This window comes from Crocodylus siamensis, chromosome 10 (genome assembly GCF_052110815.1).
Source record: "Crocodylus siamensis isolate JL-2025a chromosome 10, ASM5211081v1, whole genome shotgun sequence".
NCBI lineage: Eukaryota > Metazoa > Chordata > Crocodylia > Crocodylidae > Crocodylus > Crocodylus siamensis.
Genome location: NC_143404.1, coordinates 72,435,996 through 72,444,410, shown reverse-complemented (window position 1 = coordinate 72,444,410; position 8,415 = coordinate 72,435,996).

Below are 8,415 nucleotides of genomic sequence, written 5' to 3'. Positions count from 1 at the left end.
CCCTGTGAATGAACGGGACGGCTTTTTGCTGGCTAAAATGCATACGGTAAAGCACAGTCACTCTCCTGGATCAGAGAGGAAAGCAGCTATTTCTCTCCCAAAGCTCTGATCCCCGAAACCCTGGTTACTTTCAATGAGAGACCAAAACCCCCTCTCATTCACACCCTCCATCACCCCAGAACAGCGTGTGCCTATTAGAAAAAAGGGCCTGAGAATTAGTAACAGCCTGTAATGATGCCCCACTACAGCAACTCTGCTCCTAGCAAACCAAATAAACCAATCGTATTTTATCTGTGGACATGCAGGCTCTGCAGAAAGGCAGCTGCTCCCCGTATGATTTACCAAATGGATGCATTTTAAATAGCCGAAGTCAGGCTCTGAAGCCAGTCGGAGAATCGGTTATTCATAACAGAAGAGGGCAGGAGATAAATTTAGATCCTGAATAGTGGCAAGGGCTGGCATAAAGCACTTTACTTGCAATTTTTTCACCTATAAATACAATACAGGTGAATAAAAGCAGCTCAGCAAGGTTTGTAAAGAACGGCGTTTAACAGGCGGCACAGACTAGACCAGAGACCACCCGCCACCAAGCAGATGCCACTGGGCCACCATGCTTTTGAAGACATGCAGGATACCACTGGAGCCCCGGGTGCAGCGTACGGAGGGGGACTCCTGGCTGCATGCATACATATATGCCTGGAGCAACATGCATGCACTTTGGCCTTAGGTAGAAAGAAGCATGTGCACCATCATTTTTATTTTTTTAAGAGACAAATCACAGATAAACTATTCCCAGCTCCTCCAAGTACTGAATCAACTCCATCGCTGAAACAGCTATGCACCTGACAGTCTTTAACCCTGCAAGTAGGGTGAAGTTGGCATCCTCCTTTTCATAACTGGAGCTCGGGAAAATTACGTGACTCACCGATGGTCACAAAACAAGTCTGTGGCAGAGCACAGAAGGGAACCCAGGCTTCCCAAGCCCCCAGCCAGGGCTGCATCAGCTTCAGATCCTGTTTGATGGAAAAGCTTCACTCGGGCATCACGAGGGCTGGGATTTGCAAACCTGCTAAACTTGTTTCTATTGCAATCTTTTTTGTGGGGTAGGGGGCACAGAAGCAAAGCAATATTCAAAAGCAAAATGAGCAACAACAGAGAATATTCTCAGGACTCTGACTACGACCCTGGTGCCACCTCATCAGGATAGCGTGTGCAGCCAGCAAGCACTAGATCTCAAAACAAGCAACATTGGGGAGCAAAGAAGGGTTGCAAGATGAACCCTGGAAAACCTCTTCTGTAGGCAGGGGCTGAACAGATCGTGACTGCTCCCCAGCGGAGCGGAGACATGAGAAAAGCATCTGACACAACAAACGGAAGGAAGATCAGACGCCGCCATTCCTCTAACCTCAGCACTGGAACAAGAGGACACCCAACAGCATTAAATAGATGGAAGCTTTAAAAAGAGAGGGAAGGAAACCATTTTTTCCACACAGACCCCCCCACACACAAGGTGCACGGAGGTCCCGGCTGCAGGAAGTCAGCAAGGCCAAGGTGCAGAAAGGGACTGGGTATTTCCACCCATATCAACATTATCCAGAATCCTCCTCAACAGCTGTTGCAAGGCATATTTAATGATCAAAAGCCTTCAAGACATATGCCAGCCCCCAGGGACCAGGGTGCGACCGAGAGGGGGCATAGTCCAGCTCGTGCTTCTTCAACGTTTCGACAGCTTCTTCTAAGCATCTGCTACCAGTCGGCGTCAGCGGGCTAAGCAGACCCAGCCTGTCTATTCGTAGGTCCCTAAGGCCCTGTGGGACTTGCTGGGCATCAATGCCACAAGGAGGCATCTGTGGAAGAAGTAAAGAAAGAGGTGCCATATCCTAACCTCAAGGATTTTTATTCTGGTAACAGTCCGGGCAATGCCCAGAACATTTGGCAGTGGGATTTCTGCATTAGACCTCCTGCAACAAATGCAGATTTTTACAGCCTGAGCAAAGCTGGGATCTCATTTGCTTGCCTCTTGGGCTGCAAATCCCATCATCAACATGCTGGGAGGGGGAAGGCAGGGACGAAGCGTACTGCTGAGGCGGGTGGGCATGGTGATAAGGCACCCAGGGAGAACTGCACCTCGGGGGAACGGATGATTAAACCTGGCACAAGACTGGAGGAAGCCAAGGAAGAGCCTTTCCGTGAGGCTCCCTCTTTGCTTCTGTCAGCTCCTTCTCTAACGAAGCCTCAGCGAGCCTCAAGCAAAAAAACAACAGAACATTTGCAAAAGGCTCCTTAGAGACAGCCGAGGTGTGACGGGTGCCACCTCAACTCCCTGCTTTCAGATTCCTGAAAAGGTTTATTGCCAGCAAGATGCAGCTTTACACTGCGAAGATGCTCTGTGTACAGAGCACGGGGGCTGTGTGGTTAAATAACGAACAGAGACATCTCAATCAGAGGCTCTGCCTTTGATAGATATCAACTCACTGAAGAAAATATCTATGTGGTCTTGCCATTGCCGAGCGGCACAAAGATTTCCACCAGGAGATTATCGATCGGTATCACAAGGCCGGAGATCTGAACAGAGGTCACTGATTAAATGAACACAGCAAAGATGCATTTCAGAGCAGACGGCACCGATGGGATTTCAACCCAGGCCAGAAAAACAGGGCAGCTTCGGTTTATTAGATTGAAATGTTCTATTTTCTATGTTTCTCAACAGCAGCAGGAAAAGAGTGCAAAGAAAAAGACCAGGAAATGTTTCAATCCAAAAAGCAGGTGTTTATTAAGTCCGTAAAGTTCAGCCTTTCAGAGCTGGAAGAAAGGACGTTTTGTGCTAACGTGTGCCCATACAGGGCTCTAAACAAGCATCATCTTCCCTGTCTAGGAATACAACTTCTAGCAACCATTTGCCTCCCTTATCATCTCACAGGAACCTAATTTAATGATATCAAGAGATGAAGAACCAAGCGCACGTGTGATGCTGGAAAAAGAAACACTTTTTGGTACTCCCAGACACAAAACTGCTGTCTCTCCACTATGCCGGATATGGCATCCATTCGTTAGCAAGGGATGGGGGATGTTGCAGCTATTCCACTGCCTGGTGATGCACTCTCTCTCGTGGCTGCAGAGACCGATGGCAGACTCAAAGCTAGACCCATGTTGGGTCATGCCAGAGTGGCCACAAGTGTACGTGGGTTGGGGGCTACTGTACTGATCGGCTGTTTCCTTCAGTCCCTTTCTGTTGGAATTTGAGTGGCCGTCTCTCGTTGTGACATCGGACTCCACAACTGAGAAGGGAGCACCGCTTTGTCCTGTCTCCTGCTAAGGCTTCCCAAAGGTTTGGGTCCATTCCAAAAGCCTTCATGTCTTGCTTGTCAACGTCTTTGAAGTGCAGTTTCAGACACCCTACTCTTCTCTCCCAACCTGCAATTTTCCCCAAAAAAGATGTCCTTCGGGATGTGCCCCTCTTCCGCCCTGTGGAGATGGCCAAGCCAGCGTAGGCGCCACTATTTGAGTACTGCAGTGATGGTCGGCAGGTTGGCTTTAGCGATGACCTCTGTGTTGGCCATTCTGCCTTGCCACTTGATGTCAAGGATGTGCCGTAAGGAGCAGAGGTGAAGGCTGTTCAGCTTGACATGCTTATGTTGGCTCCATCTAAAGACTCTACATAAGGACACTGAGGAGGCAGGCTTTGTATGCAAGCAGCATAGCTTTGATTGTGTGTTTTCCATTGCTCCAGACCCATTTGGAGAGCTTACTGAAAGCAGTAGCAGCCTCTCCAATGCGCACAATGGAAAGGCCCCACCATCCCACAGGCTGAATAAATAGCTGAGCTGAACTCTTCCCTTTCAACTCAGGAAGCCACACCTGCATCCAGTACCTCACCCCCAATTATCAGCCACCAGGGCCATGGGGCTCCTCTGTGACAGTGCCACTCCCAAAATCCAAGAGATGGAAGCCAGTCAAGCTTGGTTGAAAGGGTCTGGGCCATAATCATGCATGCACTAGAATATAAAAGTGTAAATGCAAAGAAAACTTGAGTTCATGCAGCATGAAGGCTGGAAATGTGCAATGAAAGGAGAAACCTAAATCCCAAGTTTCTTCATATCCAGTCCTCACTAGTTCCAGTTCCTAACAGTTCAACACTGGCAAAACTGAAGACAGCCTTCACCCAAGGCTGATGGGAAGTTGGGTGACAGCGACCACGAGCTGATCACCTTCACCATCCGCCGTAAATCTGGCAAGTCAGTCAGGAACACAGAAGCCCTTGACTTCAGAAAAGCCGACTTTGACAAGCTCAAGAGGCTAGTCGGTCAGGCCCTCAGGGACCGTGACCCCAGGGAGATGGGAGTTCAAGAAGAGTGGTTGCTTCTCAAGGGAGCGATCCTCAGTGCACAAGCTAAATCTATGCCAACACGGAGGAAAGGCAGCAAGAAGGCACAGCAGCCCCCCTGGCTCTCCAGAGACCTAGCGGACCTCCTGCGGCTAAAAAGGAAAGCCTACAAAGGATGGAGGACGGGATTCACCTCCAAGGAGGATTACTCCGCGCCGGTCCGGTCCTGCAGGGACCAAACCAGGAAAGCCAAGGCGGCAACTGAACTCCAACTAGCATCAGGCATCAAGGACAACAAAAAGTCCTTTTTCAGATACGTGGGGAGCCGGAGGAAAAGCAAGGGCAATGTTGGACCCCTGCTAAACCAGATGGGGCAACTGACAACTGACGCCCAGGAAAAAGCCAACCTATTAAATAGGCACTTTGCATCAGTCTTTCATCAGTCACACGGGATGCCCATGCCTGCTATGGGACAGGGAAATCTGGGTGAGGGGGATCCCCTACCCTCCATCAATGCTGACCTCGTGAAGGAACACCTTGAGAAGCTGGATATCTTCAAGTCAGCCGGCCCTGACAACCTGCACCCCAGGGTACTCAAGGAGCTGGTGAGCGTCATAGCCCAGCCCCCGGCACGGGTCTTCGAGAGCTCCTGGCGCTCTGGTGTAGTGCCCGAAGACTGGAAGAAGGCCAATGTGGTGCCGATCTTCAAGAAAGGGAGGAGAGTGGATCTGGCTAACTACAGGCCCATTAGCCTGACTTCTATCCTGGGGAAGATCTTAGAAAAGTTTATTAAGGGGGCCATCCTTGAGGGACTGGCCCAGGCTAACATCCTAAGGGACAGCCAGCACGGGTTTGTTGCGGGTAGGTCTTCTTTGACCAATCTCATTTCCTTCTATGACCAGGTGGCCTATCACTTGGACCAGGGAGAAGAGATTGATGTCAAATATCTTGACTTCAAAAAGGCTTTTGATCTGGTATCCCATGATCTCCTCTTGGCCAAACTGCCCAGTTGTGGCCTCGGCTCCACCACGATCCGCTGGCTGGGAAATTGGCTCCGTGGTCGGACCCAGAGGGTTGTGATTGATGGCAGTCACTCATCGTGGTGCCCTGGGACCAGCGGGGTCCCTCAAGGCTCTGTCCTGGGACCCATACTGTTCAACATCTTCATTAACGATGTGGACATTGGAGTCAGGAGTGGACGGGCCAAGTTCGCCGATGACACCAAACTTTGGGGCAAAGCATCCATGCCAGAAGATAGGCGGGTGATCCAGGCTGACCTGGACAAGCTCAGCAAATGGGCAGACGAGAACCTCATGGTGTTTAACACCGAAAAATGCGAGGTTCTCCACCTTGGGAGGAAAAACCTGCAGCACCCTTATAGGCTCGGCAGTGCTACGTTGGTTAGCACTACAGAAGAAAGAGACTTGGGGGTCATCACTGACCACAAGATGAACATGAGCCTCCAATGCGATGCTGCGGCTAGTAAAGCGACCAAAACGCTGGCGTGCATCCATAGATGCTTCTCGAGCAAATCCCGGGACGTCGTTCTCCCCTCGTACTCGGCCTTGGTGAGGCCGCAGCTGGAGTACTGCGTCCAGTTTTGGGCTCCACAATTCAAAAAGGATGCGGAGAAGCTTGAGAGAGTCCAAAGGAGAGCCACACGCATGATCAGAGGTCAGGAAAACAGATCTTACGATGACAGGCTGAGAGCCATGGGGCTCTTTAGCCTGGAAAAGCGCGGGCTCAGGGGTGATCTGATGGCCACCTGTAAGTTTATCAGGGGTGACCACCAGGATCTGGGGGAACGTCTGTTCACCAGAGCGCCCCAAGGGATGACGAGGTCGAATGGTCACAAACTCCTGCAAGACCGTTTCAGGCTGGACATAAGGAAGAATTTCTTTCCTGTCCGAGCCCCCAAGGTCTGGAGCAGTCTGCCAGCGGAGGTGGTTCAAGCACCTACACCGAACACCTTCAAGAGTAAATTGGATGCTTATCTTGCTGGGATCCTATGACCCCAGCTGACTTCCTGCCCTTTGGGCAGGGGGCTGGACTCGATGATCTCCCGAGGTCCCTTCCAGCCCTGATGTCTATGAAATCTATGAAATCAAACCCAGCCCCAGACAGACTCCAGGGAAGAGCCCAGCAAAGAAACCATAAAGGCCAGACAATGGGAAATATATGCATTAAAGAGTCAGAGATGTGGTATGCAGACAGTGCCATGAAACAAGTGCATTTTTCTGAGTGGGGCACAGGGCCGAGCTGGATGACAAACTGGCTCTTCCATCCCCCACCGACGTCTTGCCTCAGGAGGAGCAGTCAGGGTGCCTCCAACGAAAGGCAGCATCTGTCTCTTTTTAAGCAAGCAGCTGAGATGACCCGAGTTGTCCAGAGACCGGCCAGGCTGGGCAATGTCGCTGGCAGAGCACAGACCCCCGGAAAGCACCGTCCCAGGGAACATGCTGCAAAACAGGACAGACAAAGCTCGTTACACATCTCAAAACCAAAGGTGCTGGGGAAAGTTCCCTAATACAAAGCTGCTCGGCTTCCTTTTTTTTGGTAACATCATTGCAGAAAATGAACCTCCACAAGGACATTCATCAGCCCGTGAGCTGGTCATTTCCAAGCATGCAGGCCACGGGGAAGGCTCGCAAATTCAACTGACGGAGCACCTTTGCTCTGCATCTGTTGTACAGATTTACGGATACGAAACAGCAGCAAGAGACTCAAGTCTGGACACGCTCAGTTGCACTGGCTTGAACGCTTGCCCAGGAAGGATTTCCCTAGGGGCCTGCTTTTAATTTTACAAATGCACCCTCCAGCCTTTAGCACCGTCAAGGTAAAGCACGGCCATTAAGAAAGACTCAGCTTTTCCAGAGCAGTTTATAGATCAAGGAAGCAAGCTGAAGAGTACAAATACGGTGCAGAGCTTAGAACAATTCCTTAGCCACGGGGCTGATGTCGTCATATGGCTGCATGTGGCAGAGAGCGCATTTGGCAGGAATAATCCATGGGAAGCGCTAGCTCCGATGTTTCTTTTAACCCTGCAGCACCGATAACGAGTTGTCAGGTCTCGAGCTCGCAGCCTGCCGCCTACCAGAGAGTGCAGCGATCCAAGCCAGACGCTCCCATCCATCCGTTACACAGCAAGGAGCAAGGAAAACCAGCCAGCACTAGCAAAATGGGATCAACATTTACAGAAAAAGCAGCAGAGCCAATGCTACTTGGCTTCCCACAGCTTCCAAACTGCCAGTAGCCCCACTACGCGGGCACGTTCGGGGTCTCACCGGACAGCAGAAAGGCAAGGAGCAGCTGGCATGAAACTCATATACAAGCCAACACAAAACCCTACGGCGACGTCTTGAAGCATTACAGTGGCTTCCACCTCTCTGAGCTAACAGGTGCTAGCATGCAGACAGACATGAGCGGACCAGCGGCAGCAAAGCCACTGAGCTTGTGGTACCAGCCACGCAGGGGGAAACCCAATCCAGGGGATGGAGGGACTGTTAAACCCATGCCCTGTGGTCCTGAAGACCAGGTTCCTGGCTTCCTGCAGAAGCCCAGGCTCTTGTCACCATAAGCCCAGAAAGGCGCCTGCTCTTCCATAAGATTGCAGCCACAGCCCAAGTTTCATAAGAGACGCACATGCCTTCCAGCTCTAAACATGCTCCTCTCATGTGCAGGCGTCCATTTGGAGCATCCTTCCCTAGCTGCTCCGTGCAAGCGGTCTCTCTCAGTCCCACCTCGCCCAGCAGCTCTGCTGGAGCTCCCATTGCCAATTCCTGCCTGGTCTCACACAGCACCCAACCCCTTCCAGCACTGCTTTGGGCCGTGCGCCTGAAGGTGAGGCTGTCCCTGAGAGCGCGTGGGGAGCACATGTCCTTGCCGTGGAGCTGGTGCATGTTTTGCACGTTGCACTGGCTGTACACAGCAAGGGGGCTGGGGCGTTGCTGATGTCTCCACGGTGAGCATGATAATCCAGCACACGGGTGTGGAAAAGGCACCATCGTGCTGGCCAGCATAGAAGATATTGTGGGAATAAAGTAAAACCATAAAGCAGATGCCAACAGCAGATTAAACCACAACAAGCTCAA